This window comes from Carcharhinus amblyrhynchos, chromosome 7, assembly GCF_965287045.1.
Source record: "Carcharhinus amblyrhynchos chromosome 7, sCarAmb.v2.hapA, whole genome shotgun sequence".
Classification (NCBI taxonomy): domain Eukaryota; kingdom Metazoa; phylum Chordata; class Chondrichthyes; order Carcharhiniformes; family Carcharhinidae; genus Carcharhinus; species Carcharhinus amblyrhynchos.
In genome coordinates, this window is record NC_137330.1 from 13351147 (window position 1) to 13357146 (window position 6000).

Below are 6000 nucleotides of genomic sequence, written 5' to 3' on the forward strand. Positions count from 1 at the left end.
ACAAAGGAGAGATTGTTGACACAACATTGGAAAATGAATTTATATTTGATAGCATCCTCCCACACATTGCATGGAAAGGAAGATATAAGAGAAAGATTATATAGAAATGGAAAGAGAGATTGTATGAAGTATACAGAAGAGAAGAAGATAGCCACAGAACGATATAGCACATAAGGCAGCCATGCAGCCCATTGTGCCTATTCCAGCTCTGTAGCTATCCAATTAATTTGGCTCTCACCCCAAAGCCCTGCAAATATTTTCTCTTTCAATTATTCATCCAACTTTTTTCGGAAGATATTATTCAAACAGCTTTCATCTTTTCAGGCAGTGCATTCCCGATCATTGCAACTCATTGCATTAAAAAGATTTCTGTAGGGCACCACTTTTTGCCAATTACCTTTGCCCTCCCGCCAGTACAAATAATTTCTCCCATTGTGATTCTCTCTTTGTGATTCTAAAATATCACTAAAAGCTGCCATTTACCTTCTTTACTCTAAGGATAACATATAAGCTGAGAAATAAATAGATACAGACATGTATTTTCAATTCCAGGATAAACATATATGGAGAACATAAACACATGCACTCGTGTACGCATACACAGAAAGAAAGCCAATCCCAGCAAAACATAGGGCAGTTTGGCTCAGATTCAACTATAAATCCGCATTAATCCTATAAAACAGAAGGCACGTACATGCTGGGAAGGGGGCAGGGGGCAAGGGGGTAGGGGGTAAGTGAGGCGGAGGATGGGGGGAGGGAGGTGGGGGGGGAGGGAGGTGGGGGGGGCGGGCGAAGTGGGGGGGGGAGGGAGGGAGGGGGGGGCGAAGTGGGGGGGGGAGGGAGGGGGGCGAAGTGGGGGGGGGGAGGGAGGGGGGCGAAGTGGGGGGGGGGAGGGAGGGGGGGGGAGGGACGGGGGGCGAAGTGGGAGGGGGGGCGAGGTGGGTGGGGGGGAGGTGGGGGGGAGGGGGGGGCGAGGTGGGGGCGAGGTGGGGGGGGGGAGGGGGGGGCGAGGTGGGGGGGGGGGAGGGGGGGGCGAGGTGGGTGGGGGGGAGGGGGGGGAGGTTGGGGGGGGGGAGGGAGTGGGGGGGGCGAGGTGGGGGGAGGGAGGAGGGAGGGGGGGAGAGGGAGGAGGGAGGGGGGAGGTTGGGGGGAGGGGGAGGTTGGGGGGAGGGGGAGGGGGGGAGAGGGAGAGGTGGGGAGGTTGGGGGGGGGCCTCTTCTTCCCTGCCCGCGCGCTTTAACCTCGCGCGCGCCCAACGCCTCTCGCCGCCGCCGCGCGCGCACCCTCCCCCCGCGGACACGCGCACAACGGCCGCTCATTTCAAAACAAGTTGAAAATGGAACCGGCACCTTGTTCTCGGCTCCTGGAGAAATGCCCGATCACCAACAACGCTCGTCAGCAACGCCACTCAGCCCCAGAGGCAGGAACGGGGAGAGGAGACGACGCCGCCGCCGCCCGCGGGCCTCTTCCACATTGCGGGCTGAAGGAGGGAGGGTGCGAGGAAAGGGTAGAGCAGGAGAGGCCGCCGATAGCGAGCGGCGGCGGCGGCAGAGCGACTCGAGGCCTGGTCACCGAATTGAGGCCGGGCAGCCTCGGTAGAGCGAGGAGAAGCCGCGGTTGTAGTTGAGGAGGGAGAGCGGGAGGCGGGCGGGCGGGCAGGCAGACAGACAGCGAGCGGCCTCTCGGCAGCTACACAGTAAATGCCATGGTGCCGGTTCGTAGTGCGCAGGCGCCGCGGAGGGAGAAAGGTGGGGGAGGTGGGGAAGACAAGGGGTGGGAATTCCATCCTAGCCCGAGCCCGCACCCCGTCCCGGCAAACACCCCCCGCCCCAGCAAACACCCCCCGCCCCAGCAAACACCCCCCGCACCCCGTCCCAGCCCCAGCAAACACCCCCCCGCACCCCGTCCCAGCCCCAGCAAACACCCCCCCGCACCCGGTCCTAGCCCCAGCAAACACCCCCCCCGCACCCGGTCGCAGCCCCAGCAAACACCCCCCGCACCCCCTCCCAGCCCCAGCAAACACCCAACTTAAGAGTTGGCAATCACAGTACACAAATTTAATGTCAAAACGAAAGAACCTGAGGAGGCAAAGAGAAGAATTTTTCTAGTAAGATTTGAAATGCACTGCCTAAAGGGGTGAAGTGGATTTTGCAATGAGTATTACTGTAAGGCTAACAATGCTCATTGTTATAATGAGGCAAATTGGTCAACAACTTCTGGCATCTGCACATGCACTGTTGAGTGCAAGTCAGAAGTTGATTTCGGAGATACCTAGCTGCTGTACAAGATGTGCTTTTGCAGTTCTCATCATTAACCTTAACACCGGTATGACTGGATGGCATGAACCTGGGTACTACTGCTGCTTTGGGGAGGCGATGCCCTCATGGTGTTATCCCTGGACTGTTAATCCAGAAACTCGCCTAATATCCTGGGGACCCAGATTGGAATCCCACCATGGCAGATGCTGGAATTTGAATTCAATTTTTTTTAAATCTGTAATTAAGAATCTACTATGTCCATAAAACCATTGTCTGAAAGGCCTATCTAGTTAACTAATGTCTTTCAGGGAAGGAAATCTGCCGTCTTTACCTGGCCACAGCAATGTGGTTGACTTTCATAGGCCCTTGGCCAACGAGAGATGGGCACTAAATACTGGCCAGCCAGTGATGCCCATGTCCCACAAATGGATAAAAAATATCAACGATGGCAGAAAAATTAAGGGGGTGGTTCATTCAAAGAGAAGTGAATTTTTAACAAGTTTGATAAGTGATCATTTCTGCTAAACATTGTCTCTGGTCCTGAAATTTAATTTTACAAGTGAGAAGCCTCATTCGCTCAAAAGATAACTAGTGTTGGAAATTTTTTAAATGTTTATATTTTTCATTTAGTTTTCCCTGTTTCTCCCTCCTGACTCCCTCAATTTCTGTACGTGATTTGAAACTCATTTGTATCTCCTGCTGCATATTTCCTGGAATGCATAGCTCAGTGGGGATTATTCAATCCGGTTGGTTGAAGAGCCTCACTGTTTGTCAACTTGTTCGCAGATTCCCCGTAGAGGGAGTTGTGTTGAAGCTGATATTGGATTACAGTTACAGCTAAAGCTCGTGAACAGCAGATACTGTTTCTTTGCAGCTGATTGAAAAATATAGATCAATAACTTTTAAAGGAGAATTGAATATAATTGACGGAGAATAATTTGCAGGGCTACGAGGAAACAGGATCAGAATGGATAGTTCCATCAATGAGCTGGCACAAGCACAATGGGCTGAATGACTTTTCACACTGTATGATTCCATATAGAAATGCAGATCGTAGTTCGCAGTGGGTTATATACTATATATCCACAAATGATCCTTCACAGAGTGCATTGAGAGGAGATTGGTCAAGACTTCCAGATCATCAGAGTGTCTCAACGAATCAAAGATGAATCTCTTAGGCATTCCTGATAGCAACCCAGGATTAAAAGTGAGACTGTTTGTACTTGTGCACTTTGTTTGCATGTTCACCAGTACCTTAGTGATTCACTGAAACTCCACCTAACCCTTCCCCATTTTCAACAGCATAAATCCATCACATTCCTACCACTCTTCAATCCTGAAGAAGAGTCTTGTTGGGGCTTTAAATTTTAGCTCTGTTTCTCTCTCCTCAAATGCTGCCAGACCTATTGAGTATTTCCAGCACTTTTAGTTTTTAGTTCTCTGAAACTTGTTGTGCAACAGCAGCTAGTACAAAGCCACTTGACCACAAAGGATCTATCCTTTATAAGATGCACATGGTATCATTTTCCAAATGCAGGAAAGTGTCATGCGATTGAATATCACAAGTGCCAATGTCACATGGATGCCACATGATCCATTATCATATAATTAGATATTACATGATTAAACCTCCAGAAATATGCTCAGCTTTGCAATCTGGAGTGTGATTAATAACAGCTCTGATTCTAAGCACATTTGGAATACAATTTGTGCCATGAGAAATCTGGAGGTACCAAATATGTCTTCACAGTTTCCATGTAACACTTGCTGTGTAGATTATTTCAAGTATAATTCCTGCAACTAAGTGGAAAATGAGAATTGTGAGGAAAATATAAGCCACTTTGTCATAATTTTGTGATTATTCTCTGGCTTTGTGCTTCGGATGCATCTTCTAAATTATACTTCTGGAATATACCCTCTCAAAAACAATTCCTCCCTGGAGTCATTCCTCCAAATGAATAAAATGCAAATGAAATAGGGGCAATGGTAGATCATACCGTCTCTCGAACCTGCTGAACCATTGATGTAAATGTCAGCTGAATCATTACATCAACTTTACTTTCTTGCTCTGCCTCCATATGCCTTGATTTTCTGAGATACTGAAATCTGTCTATTACAGCCTTAAGTATATTCAGCCATAGAGCATCTAATACCCATTGGGGTGAAGAATTCCAAAGACTTACAGCCACGTTGATTGAAAGAATTTCTCCTAATCTCAATCCTAGATGGCTGACTATCTTTAGAATCATAGAATCCATATAGTGCAGAAAAAGGCCAATCGACCCACTGAGACGGCACCTACCACCATCTCACCCAGTCCCTATCCCTGTAATCCCACGTATTTACCGTGCTAATCCCTGACATTAGGACCAATTTATCATGGCCAGTCAACCTAACCTGCACGTCTTTGGACTATGGGAGGAAACCGGAGCGAACCCACAGAGACGTGGGGAGAATGTGCAAACTCCACACAATCAGTGACCTGAGGCTGGAGTCGAACCCAGGTCCCTGGTGCTGTGAGGCAACAGTGCTAACCACTGTGCCACTATGCCACCCAAATCTATGATTTCCTAATTCTATGTTATGCAGCCAGGGCAAAGAACTAACAACAACTATCTTGTCATGACCTTAAAGATTTGTGTACATTTCAATGAGATCACTTCTTATTCTTCTAAATTGCAGGAGAGGTGATTTTGTGCCTGTGTTTGCCATCAGTGAGAATGGCAACGTGGTTGCAAAATACCATGAGAGTTGGGAAACAAGATTCTCACTGGTAAGATTTCATTTCCCCATTTTCCCTGCCCCTCTCTAGTGATGTAATGAGGTTCCTGCTTAGTGATAAAGGAGTGGACAGCAAGGGGGTAGCAGGCATTAAGGGAGGGGGAGGGCCTTGCATTGAGGGGAGGGACATTGCATTAGGGGGAACCTTCCTTTGAGAGGGGGAGAGTGGGCATGGGGAGAGGGAAGCATGCACTGAAGGGAAAAATCTGGCATGGAGGGGAAATCTGACGTTAAGGGGAATGATGAATTCTCTGACAATAGTGTGGTTGGGGTTGGAGAAGTTGGTGAAAACCCTTGATAATTATGCAGTGGGGGGAGGAATGAGAGTCCCTGATAATTGCACTTTAATTGGGAGGGTCAGAGACTCCAATAATTGTGCAATGGAGGGGGTGCTGGGGGGAATTTAACATCTGTTCTGATCGGGGTGCTTTTTAAAAGCCCCGTTTTTTTTGTCTCAAAATAGCTCAAAATCTGGTCTGGAAACTCGGCAGTGCAGCCGGAGAGATGCAGGTCAGTTTTCTGTCAGAGCCTGACACTAATAAATTTATGGGAAAATTTCACATATAGACCCATTTCACTGAATCTCTCCATACCGAACAGTCCACTCATCCCAAAAATCAATCTAGTGAACCTTTGTTGCATTCCCTGTAAGGGATGTATATGTATTTCTTGGGTAAGGAGATGAAAACTAGTCACAGTACTCTACGTGTGGCGTCGCCCAAACCCGATATAACTGCAGCAAGACTTCCTCACTCTTATTCTCCAAACCTTTCCTCTTGTCATAGTATGCTCCAGTAATCTTAATTCACTATGATTGACAAGGCAGAATTCCAAGTAATAATTCAGAAGTTTTATTCTGTACCTGCATGTTAAACATCACAGCTTAGTGTCATTTGTTTTCATGATAGATGACGGTACAAAATAGTGCCTTCAGAAACAGCTTCAGTTGCTCTAGGTAGTT

At 48.0% G+C, this 6000-nt stretch overlaps 1 protein-coding gene across 5 annotated transcripts in view; it reads right to left on the reverse strand.

Moving 5' to 3' along the window:
• The window catches only part of fam135a (family with sequence similarity 135 member A), a 193127-nt gene extending 191440 nt beyond the window's left edge, over positions 1-1687 (reverse strand). For 3 of the 5 annotated variants that reach the window (XM_080191972.1, XM_080191973.1, XM_080191971.1), the window contains exon 1: positions 1350-1682. The gene's annotated coding sequence lies outside the window, so the exon portion shown is untranslated. Of the gene's footprint in view, positions 1-1349 lie in introns of all 5 variants that reach the window. The other 2 variants (XM_080191976.1, XM_080191975.1) reach the window with 2 other exon arrangements.
• Positions 1688-6000: the final 4313 nt, after the last annotated feature.